Source organism: Tamandua tetradactyla, chromosome 10 (assembly GCF_023851605.1).
Source record: "Tamandua tetradactyla isolate mTamTet1 chromosome 10, mTamTet1.pri, whole genome shotgun sequence".
NCBI lineage: Eukaryota > Metazoa > Chordata > Mammalia > Pilosa > Myrmecophagidae > Tamandua > Tamandua tetradactyla.
The window spans coordinates 43,592,224-43,611,727 of record NC_135336.1 but is presented as its reverse complement, the minus strand read 5'-3'; positions in this window follow the sequence as shown (position 1 = coordinate 43,611,727).

Here is a 19,504-nt window from a genome sequence, read left to right as displayed (position 1 = left end):
AGAAGATACTTACTTACTTTGAATTACTTTGATTTTGCAGAACTTTTTGTTGTTTTTTCCTTCTCTTCCTTTTTTCCTTCCCTTAACAAATTTGTGAAATAAAATTTGTCAAAATGATGTTAGTGACTTCAAAGAGCCCATGGTTCAGTATTATTCAATTACAATATTTTATGAACACAATTAAAATATGACTAAATGCATACCATAAGAAGTGTTAGAAGCAGAGAGCATTGCAGTATTAAAGCTCCTTTGGTGAATATTAGGAATTAATTCATAGATAAAGGAACATTTAAGGTGTGTCCTGATTAGTGACTCTCCCAACCAATTCAGAAAGAGCAGATATTCCAAGAAGTTTAAACAACATGTGAAATGGGATGAAAGAGAGAGGCATGTGATGACAAAATAAATCTGAATTGATAGAACTAAAGATGGCAATTGGGAAACTAGGAAAACTATATTCTATAGGCAATGATAGACCAAATCATGAAGAGGCTGAAGAGTTTGGATATTACTTTTTAGGGGTGAAAAACTATGATCAGTTTCATGGAAGTAATATATTAGTTTTATAATTTAGAATATAACTCAGGGTGAAGTTAACTTGGTGGAATGGAGGAGGGAGAGATTGAAAGCAAATTGCTCAGTTTGAAGAGAATTCAGATATTTCAGGCCAGAAATGATAAAAGCTTGAGCAAATGAGTGAAAGGACCAAATTGCGAGAATTGTGTATAAATAAATAATGGACTTTCTGAGAGGATAGAACAAAGGTTGTGACCTAGATTATGAAAATGGGTACATTTTAGCAGGTTTTATGTGAAGCAATTGTGTTTCCTTTACCTGCATGTTTACAGGATTAGTACCATGACCGGCTGGGGAACACTTCCCCTATTCAGTATTAATTAATTAAAAACAAATTAGTTTGGCAAAGTCTTAATGGAGACTGCAATTAGATTGAGAAAATGTAAGAATGCAACAGTTGGTGTGATTAAGGTGAGAACCGGAATGATTGAACAGAGTTTATGTGAAATGGTAGTGCCTTCCTTACTTCAGTGTAATATAGGAATGTATATTGTGCCTGACGAGAATTTTTCCACTACCTAGCACTGTAGAATAGAAAGCATTTAAGTCTGTTTCTCAGGCAAAATTAATTGGACAAGCTGGCTGGGAACCAATAAAATTGCCTGAACCCACACATGTTGTTAATTCAGACAGTATAGAATAGAAGATAGACTAGTAGTATGGACAAATTTTCCATGCAACAGCCCTGGTGGAACATAGAATAGACTTATGGCAAAAGCCTATGAGCACCACCTAGCAAAATCTCTGAGATTTCAGATCAGAGAATTACCATTGGCAAGATCATTACCAGTTAGACATTGGACTATAGTTGAAGCTATCTCTATAACTGAAGCATATAAGATAACTGTGATACCTGAAATACCTACAATATCTAGATGATGTTAGACAAATACTCTAATAGGTAAGCCACTGTCCAGAAGAGCTTCCATGATAAAATGGAAAGAGTTTATATAGGAATCTGCTGTTGGAGGCATGTATGGAGGTCCTTTTGAGCAGGGAGTTTCTTTTCCCCTGGGATCAATTTTGAAACCACCTGAGGAGTTATGAGACCTATAGGCACTCAGGCCTTCAAACAGGTCTCAACTGACCAATAAAAAGTTGCTTTATTTATGGATGGCAGTCCAAAATTAAAGGTACAGAGTCTTGTTTGGAAGCCTCTGGCATTGAGGCAGGTGGTTGGAAAGACTCTGACTGAAGGAGATAAAACAAATCAATCCACTCAGCTGAATACGTGTCTTATGACTTTTCAGAGTCATGTTCAGCAGCTAATGGCTTAGCTATACGACCAAGCAGAAGCGCAATGGAAAATTGGCCTATTAAAGTATGCCTGTAAGTGGTACAAACTTATGGGAATCATTATGGGAATTGGAGGGTGCGTTAAAATAGTACATATCAATGCTCATCTGAAGAATCCTCTTCCAGGATGAGAACATGTTTGGAAACTATAGTTAGATATTCTGGTATGCTTGCTTGATGTGGTCTCTTGCATTCAGGAAACAAATATCTTGGGAGGCTGCAGTGATGTAGAGATGGGCTTAACCTAGATATAATCCTCATGCACTCTGGAAAGTAGAAATTGACAAGAACTGCTCTGCCTGCCATCAAGGAAGTTGAAGATTGCATATCGTTCTTGGCTAGGTTGCTCAGAGGGAAGGCTCTGCACATCGCTGAATGGTAGATTGATTCTGATAGCCACGGAGGACTACAAATAGTTCCTGAAAGGAATGGACATTTACTCTGGACTCAATTTGCTGACCCAGTAGTAGATGCAAGTGTTCAAAATACTGTAAAATAATTAGAAAATAAAATTTAGTGCTTATTTTGTCTAACAGATCACATTGCTTCAGACTAAGGAACACAATGTTCTTTCATAGGTAATGGCTTCGCAGAAAATTGAAACAGGTAATTGAAATATTGGTTGTTTAAAATGGAAGAACATATAGGCATAAAGGGCTAACTAACAGTCTACATAGTGGAGGAGGATGGGCAATGGAGACTCCCCCAGATAGATTTCTCCATTTTTTTCTAGTATGACCATACATTCTTTTTCACATGACCTCAATTATTTTCTTTTTTTCCCATATCACCTTAGCTTTACATTTTCCTTCTTGTTGCAGTAGTACCAGGAACAAGGCTACAAATGCAAGCACTGGAAGGAAAGACAATTTCTAATTGTAAGGACTGATGGAGGAACTGTGTTTTCATCTCATCTGGCAGGAGTGAATGTTGCTCTATGGCCTAATGTTCAAGATAGCTTATTAGTTCCATACTTATGTAAACCTACCTATACTGAATGGGAGTGAACTGAGAGAGAGCCACTTGCTAGAATGGCATTACTTCTAGCATCTGAGCCAGTACAGTAACTGAAAATAAAGTCCATTACAAATGTATAAAAGTTTGGGTAAAAATAAATGACAAATAGATAGGGAAAATAATAATAGCTGAGGGCAAAGGAATAAATAGGTTATGCCATAAGGGAAATACAGCATAACATTTATGCCTTAAGAGAGACTTAAGGCAGGAGGATAATTTTGTCCCTTAACTCAATTATAGCAGACACCTGAACAGGTGAAACCATATATTGCTGAGACTACTCCTGCCTTTGGAACCTGACAATATCAAAGGGAAGGCAACCTGCAAAACTGAGTTCACCTGGGGAGAACTTTCAGTCATATGATATGATGATTCACTAGACTGGATTATTAATGACCAAATGCAGTAAAGAAACTATTGCCAAAGACCAGGGAGTGGTCCATATTATAATGAAAAATTGTTTGCTATTTGTTCATAGTGCCTGGGAGGTAACCTCAAAATTTTTGGAATTTTCCCTGATAGGAGTATCTTTTGTTATTCATGGTAGCCTCCCCAGACTACACCTGCTAATTCTTAAGCTAATGAGATGATGTGATGGGGCCAGCTACCTGTAATCTTAAGGTAGGGGACTGGCCACACCAGAAAGACCAACCATATGATTAAGAGGCTGGGGCCTTGAACCGTGTCATGTCTGCTCAACCTCCTTGACCTCTGGGAAGGGTAGGAGACTGAAAATTGAATTCAATCATATGGGCATTGACTTCATGAATCATGTCTATGTAATTAAACACATATAAACTTTAAACAGTTGAAGTTTGGATGAACTATAAGATACATTGCTGTGAAGGAAAGGTGACTACCTGAATCCAGACATCAACTTATGTAACCTTCTTTTGGTTTCTTCTTATTTGTATCCATTTATTATGATGAAACTATGTTAAAAGAAAAAAAATAGAGTTTCTATGGCTAAGAGATTTAAAATGGAGTCAGGAGGTCATTCTAGAGGTTACCCTTAGGCCGACATCAGCCACATAGCACAAACTACCAAAACATGCAGAGCCTCAAGTAACAATGTTCCTCAAAATCTTCAGGACATTCAGACATAAAACAAACCACAAGATAAAAACTCACATAACTAAATAAACTGAAGGACAGTTAGGGTACCCTAAATATCTATTAACCACAAAAAAACTTGTCTAATCTGTTTTTTCTCTGAAAACCCTTGTCTGGAAATTCCAAGATGGGACATGATTTGGGTTCCTACCTGAATCTGTTCCCCCAAATGGAAATTCTAAGACCCTAATTGTTTTCATTGCCTTGTAGCTTAATGTGTTATTTCTAGGTTGACATTACATAATGTCAGAAATGGGATCTGAAGCAATCACCAAAATCGAATCTGAAGTAACCAACCCACCTACTTCAGACCAATCATTGGATTCGAGTGTCAGTGATATCTGCAAGAATCCCTTGAGAGCTATCATCTCCCCAGTGGTACCAGGTTCCTGTTGGTGAGTTTCTGGGCTCCTAAACTCCCTTTGTTTCATTGAGGTTCTAGCTTTTCTTTGGTTGTTTTCTGGTAATAATTTGAACTTCAGTTATTTTTGTTTGGTCTGCTAACAATTTTGTTCTGATTTGAGCTTGTGACAGAAACCATTTGTGTTTGCCTTTATTTTTGTTTACAAGGAAAATTTGCTTGCATGTGCAATACTCAAATGAGACTTTAAAAATCCCCTACTTTAGTAATGGGCTCTTTTTAATGGAGGCACACCTCCCTAACCATCAATTTGACCTCTGTTCTAATTGTGATCTGTGACCACCTTACCTTTCACAGAAGTCCTGTTCTTCGGAGGCCAAGACCTCTCATCAAAAAGAGTCAGAGGCTCTAATAGTGTTTATATGGTTGTCCCATGATTATTTGGGTGTGCACAAATGGGCTAGACTAACACAGGTCACCTGACACCCTCAAGACAATTTCTCTACAACTAGGGACACATAGTTATGGGTCAGATCACCTGCCAGGTAAAACAAGTGTCTCATGAAAGGCATACAGTGAAACATTATACTTGCCCAAAAGGCAGACATTTCCCTTCAGACTTAGGGTTTAGGATTGCTCACAATCTGAACTAGCTCAAAGAATTGGTTACAATCCATCAAAGAAATCTAACGATGCACTGTCATCTAGCACACCAGCTGGTTTCGTGAACAAAATGTATGGTTCTGCCTTATGTAAAATCTTATCCTCCTGGACCTGGCACACTAGAAAGAATATTGAAATATAATAACCATAATGGAGATCTTTCATTTTGCTTAAATTGGTATATTTTTGTGCTCAAATGCAAAATAAAAGGTCCAAAACAAACTAATCTGAATGAAATACTTATTTAAATTTGTACTTGGAATTTCCAAATGTAGAACTAATTCTAAAATTGCCTCTCTTTGAGAAACAAATACTAAATTAACAAAAAGTAACAAAACTTATCTAAGCACATTATCAAGCTTGAAAAATTATTTGGAACTCCTGACTCTGACTTAGGAGTTTTGGAACTCCTAAATCTCCTTTAAATCACTCCTGTCTTCCTCTATTATGTCCTGCCTTAGCCTTACATCCCTTCTATAGTGATAAGAATTCCCAAATCATATTGAAGTTCTAGTTAGTTTAAAAAATACTATCTTATCATTCAGATTTATGCACCTGGATACTCAGACCTTTCTCTTAATTTACATACCTGCTGGTGAAGGACATGCCAAAATGTGGATAGACAAAGATCATTGGGGAAAAAAATCTCTTAAATGATTTTTCAAAATGAAGAACTACTGACAAACCTACAGCATTTCAGCTAGCTAAGGAGTGACAAAAGGTCATACATAGGTTTTTCCTAAAAAATGTTGATTGGAAAAAAATCCAACAATGTACCCATAAACTTGATGAGCCCATATACAAACATTATAACCAGGCTCAGAAAAGAAACAACAAACCTTTAAACAAGTCTCAGGTCTTGGCTATATTAATGCTGAAACTCCAATTAATTCTACTTTGTTAATGGCCTTTCAGAAGATGCCAAGCAAAACTCTAAAATGTAAACGACTAAATTGGGCCATGATAGAACCTAGTGATTTAGTAAATATTATAGATGAATTACATCACACTTTTAAAAATAACAGAGGAAAAGAAATCCTCCCAAGCTAAAACAGCAGCTAAATAAGCCTCCACAAACCCTCTAGACACCAGGGTTCAGGGTGCCAGTATGTGTATTTACTGTAAATAAGTTGGAACTGAAAAAGACACTGCTCAAAACATCCCTATAAGTAGCAGCGACACCACCTCCCCCAAGAACTTTTCGCCATCTAAGAAAGCAAAGTGATTTTTGATGTGACTACTAGGGCTGTCCACATTACATCTTTAGGTGAAATAGATCCCATAATTAGAAACAAATATAAATGAAGACATATGGGCCCTAATTAATAGGGCCACTTTCTCTGTCTTAAATCCCAGCACCTCGTGCCCCTGAAGTACAATAACAGTTCCAATCATGGGAGTCTTCAACAAACCTATGACCATCTGTTCTAGCCCAGCACAACTCCAAGACCAAAGAACATTCTAGACAAAAGATCACCCCTGCGTACCCTTTCATCTCCTTGTTGGGAAGTGAAAGTTTGCACTCCATCCGAAAACAAGAAAGAAAAAGAAAGAGAGAGTGTGTGCCCAGGGAAAGGCTTATAAAGTTTAACAGTATTGTAAGATTTAGTTACAATGGAGTTTCTGCAGATTCTCATGAGATTTGTTTATTAGAGGAGGGGGGGTTTACATTTTTTGACCGGGTCATGTAGGTGGCTTTGTGACTTGCTCTCAAAATGGAGGAGGGGGCGGGGCCTGGACCCTGGGTCTTTACACCATCTTTAATCTCCCCAATTTCCTTTAAAAGACACTCATCAATTTTTATTAGGTCCCTCTACCCCAGCTCACCTTCTGGGAAGAAAAAAAAGGGGAAATGAATTTGGGACTCTTAAGACGAGAGTCAACAGACCAGGATAAGGAACTTTAAGTCACATATCTATTCCTGCCCTTTCAGTTAAAGAAATAAAATTTAAATATCACTCTTTTTTTTTTAAGATATTATTCCAACCTATTTAGCTGCATTCTCTCCGTGTCACCTCTCCCCCACAGCCTCTACCTAGACTTTGACCAAACCCAAAGCATTCTAATTTCCCTTTTCCCAAAACCAAACATCAGTTAGGAAGATTTTTAGGTCTAGCAGGATATTATGGAAATTAGATTCCTAAATTTTCTTTGATGACTCAACTTTTATATGCCTTGTTTAAAGCTAAAGAAATTTGAACCCTTTGTTTGGGATGACACTACTGAAAATTCCTTCAAGGAAAGAAAGCACGTTTTGCTCAGCACTCCCTCTCTGGGACACACTAGTTTTAGAATTTATCAATGAACAAAAAAGGAACATCCTAGGTTTCTTTACACAAAAGCATAAAGAACAGCATAGAACTTAAGAATATTATAGTCAGCAACTAGACACATAGCCAAGGGACTCTCCCTTGCATGGAGGGCCATTGCTGTGCTGGCAAAACTTTTAGAATCAGTTGAAGAATTAATTATGAGATCTCACTTAACTGTTTATGTCTGCCATTATGTTGAAGCCCTCTCTACCAACAGATTAATTCATGAAATTCTCTCACTTTCTCTTCCCAAGTTCTCCTTTGTTCATTGTAACAACCTTAATCTGCTACTTTTCTGCCTATTTCTGAGGAAACTCCTTATGACTGCATAACTTTAGTTGACCAATTATTAACCTTTGAGTAGATTTACAAGAAACTCCAGTTGATAATGCAGATGTTATCTGATACAAAGATGGTTCCCACCATTAAGATAACTCAGGAATCTAACCTGTTGGATATGTTATCATCTCTAACCATGAGATAACAGGAGCAAATTCCTTATCTACAATACTATGTCAGCCTAGAAAGCTAAACTCTTTGCCTTCACCAAGGCCTGCATACTTATAGAACAAAAAACCGCGAATATATACATTGAAAGTATGCCATTGGGGTTGTTCATAATTTTAGTATGTTATGGAAATAAAAGATGTTTTTTAACCTCCAATGAAGGAAAAAAAAGGAAAAAAAAAGCTCTATGTTAAAGAATAGCTAGATGCTATACTGTTACCAAAGGATTTTACTGTAACTGAAATTCCTGATCATTTTTGGGAAAATATGGAGGAAACACTGGCAACCACATGGCAGATATGGCTTCAAAAGTATAGCTGCAAGTTCTAATCCTATTCCTTTATCTATAATAACTTTTAAACTAAATAAGTCTATTGAAGAAAAAAAAAAGGATAAATTCCAGGTGCTTTTATAAGCCTGTAATAAATCATGATTTAGTCATAACAGTAAACCAGCCCTCCCTACTGCCCTCCAGAAGACAATTCTGGAAATCATTCATAATATGTCTTACTGGAATCTGATAAAATGGTAAATTTAGTGTTCTAGTTTGCTAGCTGCTATAATGCAATATACCAGAAACAGAAAGTCTGTTAAAAAGGGGAATTTATTAAGTTGCTAGTTTACAGTTCTAAGGTTGTGAAAAAGTCCAAATTAAAGGAAGTCATTGAAATATCCAATCTAAGGCATCCAGGGAAAGATACATTGATTCAAGGAGGCTGATGATGTCCAGAATTTCTCTCTCAATTGGAAAGGCACATGGTGAACATGGTGACATCTATTATCTTTCTCTCCAGGCTTCTTGTATCATGAAACTTCCCTTGAGGACATATTCTGTCTTCATCTCCAGAGGTCTCTGGCTATGTAGGCTCTGTAGCTTTTGGCAAAATGGTTCGCTCTGAAGTTTTTTCAAAATGTATCTACCTTTAAAGATACCAGTAAACTGATCAAGGTCTACCTGGAATGGAGATAATCTAATCAACTTTCCAACCTACACTACTGAATGTGGATTAAAGGAAATAGCTGTCTCTGCAAGATGGATCAGGATTAAAATATGGCTTTACTAGGGCACATAATCCTTTCAAAACAGCACACTTAGGGAAACAATATTTCTGAAAACCATCCTAAAATAGCTATGAAAAATATAGTATAATTATTTAATTTGTCCAAAGCATAATCTAGGAAAACCTACCCATGACTCTCTAAGACATTTTCCCTTACCTACCAGACCTTTTGAAATTTGGCACTTGGATTTTTTCAGTTACACAATTCCAAGGTTAAAACTATCTTTTAGTAATTATTTTTATGTATTCCCCTTAGCTTGAAACCTGTCCCTGTAGAAAAGCTACTGCTGGTACTGTTGCAAAGGTATTACTAAGAAATAAAAAACAAATTGGGAAATTCCCCTTGGAACTTCACAGTGATGCTAAGACTACCTTATAGGACAAATTGTAAAAACATTATGCAAAATATGGTCTGTTGTGCAACATTTTCGTTGTGTCTATCACTCCCAATCCTCAGGCTTAATAGAAATAACAGATGATGTAATTAAAACTCAATAAACTAAATTCATGGAATCCCTTAATCTACCATGGCTAAAAGCCTTACCTGCAGGCTTATTAAATCTAAGATACTTTTGGAAAACATAAATTATTCTCATTTGAAATTATAAAACGGAGTCCTGTGAAAATAAACTCTGGAATATATGAGCCTTGCCTCATAAAAGGACATATGATAATCTACTATCAGCAACCAATCAAAACCTTAACGAAAAGTGAAAACTTGGTAGAACAATCTTTTTATGGCATGCTTCTGGGAGATGAAGATATTCAGAACCACAGTCTTCAGCCTGGAAACTTTGTATGTTAGAAAAGACATCTGAATATAGATGTATTCCACTCTTATTGGAAAGGATCTTATCAGGGACAGTTTTCTTTTTTTTGTATGCTGGGTGGCGGGGGTCACATTTCATTTTTTTCCATATTAATATCCCCTTATTGCAGCACCATTTGCTGAATGTTTTTATTTATTTGGTTTTTCACTTGTTTGTTTGCTTGTTTCTTTGGGAGGCGCAAGGGCAGGAATAGAACCAGGTCCCCCACATGGCAGGCAAGAATTCTACTACTGAACTGCCCTTGCACCCTCTTTATCAAGGACTTTTAACTAATCCATCTATAGCTGAATTAGAAGGCATTGCTTCTTGGATTCATATTTCTCATTTAAAGAACACTCCAAGCACTGCCTGGAAATCTTTTTCTACTGGGGACCTAAAGTCAAAATTACCAGGGAGAAGAAATAGACAGCCACTGGTTCAGACAGCTGTCCCAAGACCTGGGGCCAGACATGTACAATTAATTACTGATGATCTTAAGTCACCCAGAAGTAGATAGGGTCTAAAATAAGCAGCTAACCCTAGAAACAGGACCAAACTTGATTTTTATCAGATTAAATGAACTCAATAATACCTGCTGTAATAATGAAGATATCCATTGCTATTATTTTAGCTTTCTTATTTGTATTTTTTATTCTTACCTCACCCTTTCTTTGAGACCAAATCCATCTCTTTTCTTCCCATATTGATCCTATTCCTTTTTTAAACTTCTTATTCTCTCTCTTACCCTCTCTTCCTAGACCCTTGCTGTTCACCATCCTCATTTTCCCAGCCATACGGAATTACTGACCTTGGCAAATCCAGTGAATTATTAAACCCCAGGATTTGGTGGGAGCCCCTGAATTTGTAGCAGTTAGCTAGATGTGTAGGAGGCTTAGCCCTTGGACTTGCAACTACTGCTTGACATTCTTATAAAGAATTGTCCTAAACCTGTGGAGTTTGGTCTAATCTGGGTAGTAATAGAATTGAAATGAATTGAGTTACTATAGATAAATAGTCCGTATCTGAAGACTCTGCAGTATGTATACCCATAAACATGTAAGTGGTCAATTTCACTGATTAATTAAAAAGTGAAAATGAAGCTAAATGAGATGGTAGTTTATCCCCTCTAAAAATAGTGTGTGCATGTGTGTATATATATTTGTGTGTGTATATATATATATATATATATACATATTGTATATATGTATATATATATGCATATATATATGTATATATGCATATATGTGTGTGTATATATATGTACACATAGTGTATTGCATATTGGATATATATATATATAGTATTATATATTGTGTATATATATTTTTTCAAGAATAACCAATTTGCAGGTATTTGTCAATTCCTGATAAACTGCCCATTGTCCTTAGATACGACAGCACTCTACTTCAGATGATTGTGAATTGACACTTAACAGAAAACACTTTATTTATTCAGATGTTACTTTTCTAGTTACTGATAAGAACTGAGGAGCAAGAGATAGTTTTAGGAATGTATGAGACGAGGATGAGACATATATAGATTAGGAATGGCCCTAAATCTGTGGGTCTTGTAAAAAAGTTTTCGCTATGTCCTATTTACCTCCAGGAGAAGAGGAGACAATACTCTACCTAAGGAATTGATAAATAATGTTCCAAGAGAGGGGGATTTACTGATAGACACTTTTCAGACTTGCTGAGGTTTAAGGGACCCAATTAGTAATTCACCGATCTTCCCCTGTCAAATTGGAAAACAAATGAGGAATAGATTCGAGTGAGAGAGATGAAGATTAAAATAACATAGACCCGTAGTGAAATTAGGTTCCCTGACATTTGCCCTAGGAATAAATTCACTGTCACAGTATCAGACGGATCAAGGTAACAGCATATCTTTTGTTAGCACAAAGCCTGCCCCTATGAGCTTACCATTCATAGGAGCAGAAGTGGACATAGTGAGGAATTAAAAGAGACTGAAAAACATCTGATCAGGTCCTTCTCCAAACTTGTCTTCATTTGAAAAGGATGAATCAAAGCAAGAGAGAAGGAAAAGTGTCCACATTTGAGAATTTGAGAAGAAGATATGTATGTGGGTCTCTTAACATTAGTGGTTCTCAAAAAGAAGTTACAGCTGCTCTCTCATAGGGATATTTGGAAGTGTATAGGGACTGTTTATTGTTGTCACAATGACTGCAGTAAGTTACAAGCACTTGTTTTCAGAGAAAGGAAATGGCAAACACCCTCTCATATGCAGTAGAATCTAACAAAATGAAAAATTGTCCTGTACAAAATACTAAGCATGTCCCCATTGAGAAACACTATCGGAACCTAACTTTGAAGGGACCATTTGGCCTCATTAAAAACCACAAACTTCTTGGTTATTTTGTTTTCAAAATAATATAGATACAACACAAGTTATTTTTCCATATTTGGTGACATATTTCAATTCTCTTCTGCAATATAGATGTGTTATTGGTGATATCAAAGAATCTGGTAATTTATTTATCTAGAAGTATCCAGAAATGTTGCTTCTGAGATGTGAAAGTTTTAATCTTGGACTGAGTGAAACATAAAATGGAATCTAAAGGAAATAAAAGATAAACTCCCAAACTGCATATGATTACAGAAAATTTTATAGAGTGAATTTTAAAAATTGAGCCCATCCATCAGCAAAAATCAGAGTACATATTCTGAAATTCACTGTGATCAGGTGTACTGTGCAAATGACTAAAATACAGCTGTGTTAGATATCTATTATTAAAAATGCATCAGGCAGTGATAATTAACTGTTTTGAAAATATAATTTCTGAAATCCTCTTTAAAATTAATCTCTTTTTATAGTATAGCTACATAGTCAGAAAAGCTGAATTAAATATTCTTTTATTACTCCTATTCTGTTCATCTTTTCAGTGCATTTGAGCACTTGCTTTTGCTTTTGTTTTGTTTTTAACCCAATCTTTTTTAAAAATGCTTTCTGAGATTTACTAATTGCTTTGTGAGTTCCACCCAAACTTTTAAAATCTTTCCTACACTCATGTTTCACAGTTGTATTGATACTGCTTCCAGAATATTAAGATTTTTTTTTTTAGGTCAACTAAAATTAACATGTCAAAAAGAGTTTAGAGTTTGTAGAGTGAATTCATTTATGCCATGCTTGGGGAGATAAGAATTGTGTTTTGGTTACAGAAAATAAAGAAAGGCAAGTCTGAAATAGCCTTAACATTACTTAAAGGGGGGTAAGATAATCAAGAAAGCACCTTTACAGATTAATGAAAAAACTCACTAGTCAATAAATGAAAGCTGCTTATCAAACACATCAGCCATAAAGGGAGAAAAATGATGAAATGGTATCAAAGATGAAAGACATATGCAAGTAACTAAGAAATGTTAATGACGTTAGAAGTTAATATTCCAGAATAAGCATTTAGTGATCTAGGAAAAGACACTAAAATTTCTATAATCTTGCATATTTATCTTCATTTTACTATGCAACTTGAAGATTTTTAACAGAATATAAGAAAATAAGAATAATAAAAATAAGTATATAAATTAGTTTTACAAACATATATATATATATATATATATATATATATATGTATGGGCATATGTATATGTATGTGTATCACAAAATTGTCCAGAGTGTGAATGCGAAATTGGTAAATCCATAATTAAGACATATTTTGATAAAAAATAGATGCCAAACATAGTATTAAAAGAATGAAACTCCTATGCATTTCCTACTGTTTAAATATTTTTCAATTTACTATTAGGACATAAACTTATATTTCCTCAGGTATTGGTAGAATTAATCAGTTAAGGTAAATTTTAAGTTGTTCAAAAACATTCCTGTGTGTAAAGTGAGTCCCATCTTTATACGTACACATATACATTTTAAAATATCTAAAGTAGAAAAGAAAGTATGGCCTCAAAAATTTCTCCCAAATATAATTTTCTTAAATGCAATATTAAGGATAGCTTAAAGAAATATAATCAAATGTTTGCATCGGATTTTGCCCCCTGCAGTGTAGATAAGCAGTAGTTTGAGTGCTGGCTTCCGTGTTGTGTACCAGGAATCTGTCTGTGCTTAAGTTTATTAGTGCATTAAGCAGTACATTTGAGAAAAGTGTCAGACTCATTTTCACTTCTGGAGCTATTCTGAGATTACTACTGGAAATAAATATAGTGTTTACATCCCTCAAATTGTAACAGGATTTGCTCAAAACCTGTATTGTTTCTGTAGTGAAAAGAAAAAAGATAATTCCAATCCGAATTATCTATGAGCAAAAAAATTGAAAAGCAGTGAAATAGCACCACTTTTTGAAAAAATATAAAAATAGACCTTATTTTAGCAATATAATCTTCTGTGATACAACAGAAAGTCTGGGACACTAAGGGAATAGTAATAGATTTAATCTCTCTGGAGGTGTATATTTTGGCTTCTATGTGCTGGTCTCCTCTGAGAGAAAGATTTCTCAATTGGACACCATTAACGCAATCACTGGTAGCCAAATTCTGCTTACTTGTTGGCTCAAACTGCTGTATATTTCTAGGTTAGTTTCTGTCAGTCTTTTCAGAGTGAATTGCCTATCTAGATATCTTCTCATATAAGTAAGCAATCTAGGGTACTCTCAGATCTTCTGATTTTCAATATTCTCAGATTTAGAGAAGTCTTTTTTTATCGAGTAATTTCCAAGATATCCTTTTATTCCATAGTCACCAAACATTATGTTATGGTTACTTTGTAAATCCATACCTCTGTCCAAGCTCTGTTATAAATTTCTAGCAAAATTAGTGTAATCTGAAGTGCCCAGTGACACTACTTTGATATATTTTACATTCCAAGAGAATAATTGAAAACCCCTTTGGGGATTACACTGATTATGCATGTGAGAACATTAAAAATTTCTGTTGGAGCCCTCCATGTTATCTGGAAAAACTCAAGTTTAACATGTGCACATTCTTTAATTCCAGCACATGGTTTTAAATATCTAGATGCTGCTTTTGCTTCAGAGCTGGAAGATGTTTGTTAGATTAGATAAGAGCGTGTGTTTGAGCTAGACTACTCAAAGACCATTCTCTAACCGTGGTGTATTGTTAGTCCACACTATGAGTCTAATTTCTAATAGGAAATTAGAATACTTATAGCAATATTTGTCAGATTGTTAAAACTGTTTGCAGAGTGGCTCAAGTGTTGTAAATCAGACTAGCAACTGATGGCTTTGTGATGAAGAAGGAAGATGTTTGTGGTTATAAAAGCATTCCAAGAAAAATCCTTGCGATGAAACTCCTTTATATTGTGACTCTGATTATGGTCACACAAATCTACAAATATGATAAAATTACACAGAACTAAATACACCCACACACATTAGTGAATGTAAAACTGCAAAATCTTAATAAGGTTGTTGGATTGTATCAGTGCCAATTGCCTGGCTAGATGTTATTTTTGGGGGAAGGTTTTATCAGATTTCTCTGTATTGTTTCTTACAATTCCATGTTAATAACCACCAAAATAAAGTGTTAAACAAGAGAAATTGTTTTTGCCAACCTTGCAGAGCTGTTGAGTGATGGAGGAAGGAATAGAACATGGTTTTGGTCATTCCTAGCCTAAGGTTCTTTCCCTTCATAGTGGAAAGTGCTCAAGGTAAAAAGATGACACTAAGTGAAAAAATATTATTCTTGTTATTTATTTGTCTGATATGATGATATTTATAAGGGTTTTCATAAATAACTGAAAGCAGACAAATATAAGAGATTCAAAGATTTTTAAAGTTAAGAGGGAATTCCATGGTGAAAACTAGTGAGCAAAGTTGGGGCCAACAAATATTCATTACTATGCATAAGCTTAGAGCATGGAAGTGCCACACTGAAGGCCATGGGCAAGGTTATTGCATTGCTGACCCAGTGAATTTTCTTTCTTTTTTGGATAACATAAATCTACAAATATTTTTAATTATCAGCAACTATCTTTAATTTGAAAACAGAGAAGAAACCTTATCTATGGTTTCTGGATATATTTATTTCCTCTTACTGCTGTAGCAAATTAGGTGGTAAGAAAAAACATGAGTCATATGGGCTAAAATCAAGGTATAAGCAGAGCTGTGTTCCTTCTGAGGGCTCTAAGGGAGAGTCTATTTCTTGCCTTTATGCAGCTTCTAGAGGCTGTTTGAATTCCTTGGCATATGACCCACTTTCAGCAGTGGCATCAATCCAACCTCTGCTTCTGTCTTCACGTCTTCATCTCTGTCTCTGTCCCTCCTGCATCCCTCAAGTTACAAGGAGCCTTGTAATTACATTCAGTGGTACTAATTATATTCACAATGCTGTGCTATGATCACCACTATCCATCTCCAAAATTTGAAATGCTTTATAACTATAAGCAGCTCTCCAGAATACTGCCAAAATTTGCTATTAGGGCGTATTCCATATAGGGGTCACAGCTGTAGAGCAGATGAACCTGAAATGACAGGTGGTATTTTTAGGTATAAAATATGAGGGTTATAGTTAAATTGTATGCTTATAAAGTGGATAAGTTGACAAGAAATCTGTATATATTGAATAATCCATAGGCATTTTCATATTGTGAAGCATATTCTATTATTTATTATCTTAAGAAACTAAAGTACAGGACTACGTATTACCATAGACTGAGTATACTAGTATCCTTATATAATAGTTCATGCAAGGTAATTTCTCACTCTGAATGCCATACTATATACCATGTTTAATAATTGAATAAAATATTTTAAACCTGAACAATGAATATGGTATCTGCAAACATTAAAATTGAAAATCATATAAATGATTCAGCGTTCTAATGATAATTATTGAACGTCAATCACTCCCACCCCTGCACCACACCCCCAATCCCATAAAAAGAAATCTTGGATCTTAAATAACAAATTGTTCCACAATATTCCTATGCATCAAATTTTAAAAATCAACTATGTTTATTAACTCTCCTCTGGTCACGTGGCTTAAAATAAATGATTCCTGGGTTATGAGATTTGCTCTTTCATTGAATTAATAATTAGTAATATTGACTAACAAAGCAAAACTAAGTCTCTGTTGAGCACATTCTAGTGGATTATAAAACATCCTGCCTAACTAGAGGCTTGTTATATTTGTCAATCTGAGCCGTTTGCAAAGCTGAGGTACTGCAAGTCATTTGCCTTTTCACTCAACTTCTTGAACCCTGTATTAAATGATTTCAAAATACTTGATTAGTGAGGCTTATACTATTATGCTGTAATTATAATTCTATTTGAAGTCAGAAGATTTTCCTAAGGCAATTGTGTTTTGACCCCGATGTTCCTTGAAAATGCATTTTGATAATTTTGTCATGTGAATATGTTTATTACAACTAATAGTGATAAAGGATTTGTTCTTAGTTTAATATTTTGAGCCAAAGTGAACTAAAGTCATCATTTACAATTTTGTTTAAAGCAACAGATATTTGCATTTGAATATATACATATAAGGGACTTAAAATAATTTGCAGACATTTAGGTCTAATGACAATTGGAGAAATGTAAATTATTCCCTGTGGTTTGAATTTTTTCTTTCCTTAACCCTTACAATATAGTAATAAAATTACTTGTGAAATATGCTGTACTGAGGCTATTGTCCTCAAACAACTAAACTAAGGATATCTATAATAAAAAAAATAAGACTATGCTCAGGACTCAAAAAAAAAATGCATCTTATTTCTTTAGGCCAGTCTGTATATTTTGAAGTAGATCATTTTGTATTATTCTAGAAAATTAAGAATTAAAAGTTATATAGTTAGTAACAGATAATGGTGATGCATTTAAAATTTTTAGAAATGAACTTTAAAAAAGCCCATGTCAATAAATATTTTAAATAGATGACTCCACAAACTGCACACATGGGAAAAAACACTTGCCTGTTGGGCTGAGTGAAGAAACCACATGGAGTGAAGTAGATTCATCCTGGATTAAAATAGTATACATTCTAGTATACTTGTAAACACACATGCACACACAAATAGAAACCATTCCATTTGTTGTGTAGTAGGCAGATCTCAAGGATAAGTTACAGTAACAATTACTGTATCAACCCCTAACTTGCAGTCCATTTAGCATTTAACCTATGAGTGTAAGTAGAGCTTAGTATACTCCAATTTACTATATTAATGATCAATTCAGTTGGATCTTTTCTTCAGCAAAGGAAGGAGAGCCATGTCTCTTTGTATACTCCTTTCTATAAAGTGTGGTCAGCAACGAGGTGGTCACTCTCCATTTCAGTCAGGGACATTCACCACGAAATACTGACAGAATAAAAAAAGTGTGTACTAAATTCAATACATTTGAGGTTGTAGTAAAGATTTTTTTTTCTTTTTTTAATGGAAACAATGCCACTGGGGGGTTGATGCTAGTATAATGTTATTTTGTTTACTCACAAACATTGGCAACCTCCATATCAGTTATTTGATTATCTACTCCATTATCTAAGCCTAATGGAAGAGAGGAGAATTTTTCTTGGATCTAGCAACTAAAGGCTGGGATGACCTTTTCCTCTAAAGAGATGTTGACTTACTCTTTCTTTTTTCTTTTTTCACTCCTCTCTTCCTCCTTCTATCCTACCTACTCTCCTTCCCTCCCTCCCAGCTTCCCTTCCTTCCTTCCATCCTTCTTCTTTTAAATTAAGGATGCTCTTTCTTCCCAATATTACTAATATCTATATGACTACAGATTTGCCCAAGTAGTTAGTAGGCCCAAATTGTAAACTCTGCAACTACAGTGCTGAGTCACATACACAAGGAATGTAGAGGAGGGACTCATAAATAAATTAAATGAATTTTAATCTTTTAATGCTACCTCAAGATATTTATAGAACAATGCACCATGGAAAAATATACATGACAACATGAGGAGGCAATATGGTGCATATGTGCTTGCTGGGGAATTTGTGGTACATTAAAACTATGGAGCTACATACAATTGTTAAATGCAATTAAAATTGCATGCCACTGTAAAAATTTTTCTATTTGGGCCATCTGGATAAAATAAAACCTTTATAAAATGAGAACAAATTGAAGAATGGAGTAAGTATATATTTACTATCACCTACAATATGATTCACAGCATCTATTACATAATAATAGGCAAGTTAGAGAGAGATAATTGTATTGAAGAGAAAATTGATCATTTGAGGTATATAACTGAATAAATAATGTAGCATAATTGTTAATTGCAATTCTTATAAGAATGAGGATTTATTATCTAAAGCGGGGAGAAGATACCTGATCTTATCTTCCATATTTTGCAGATTTGTAGAATAAAATATACTGTTACTTTTTATACAGTAAAAATAAGCAAAGAAAAATCACTTCTCATATTTTAATTTGAATAGAGATTCTCATATAAAAATCAAACTTGGGAAAACAAACTGTGTCTAAAAGATTTGCTTAGTGCATTATGTTATTCAAGACCAAACCTGTTAAGACAAAACTAAATTTCGCACTTACACATGTAAGTTAGAATATGGAGTTGATCCTTCCATTACGTGTCATTTACTTTATATAAGCAATTTGAAACTTCAGGCTACCAAAAGCACCTCTTTGAATGCTATTTAAAATCCAATACAGTTTCTTTACATCTGTAATTAGAGTGTTTGCTGTGAGACAATGGCATCGATATTAAGGTTGAATGGTTACTCTCTAAGATAGATTTTTAAAAAAAACATATCATCATGGGAGGGGTAAACTTTGTCTTGAAGGGATTACAAATATAATACTATTAATTTCCCTTTTAAAAAAGTGGAGATAAATGTC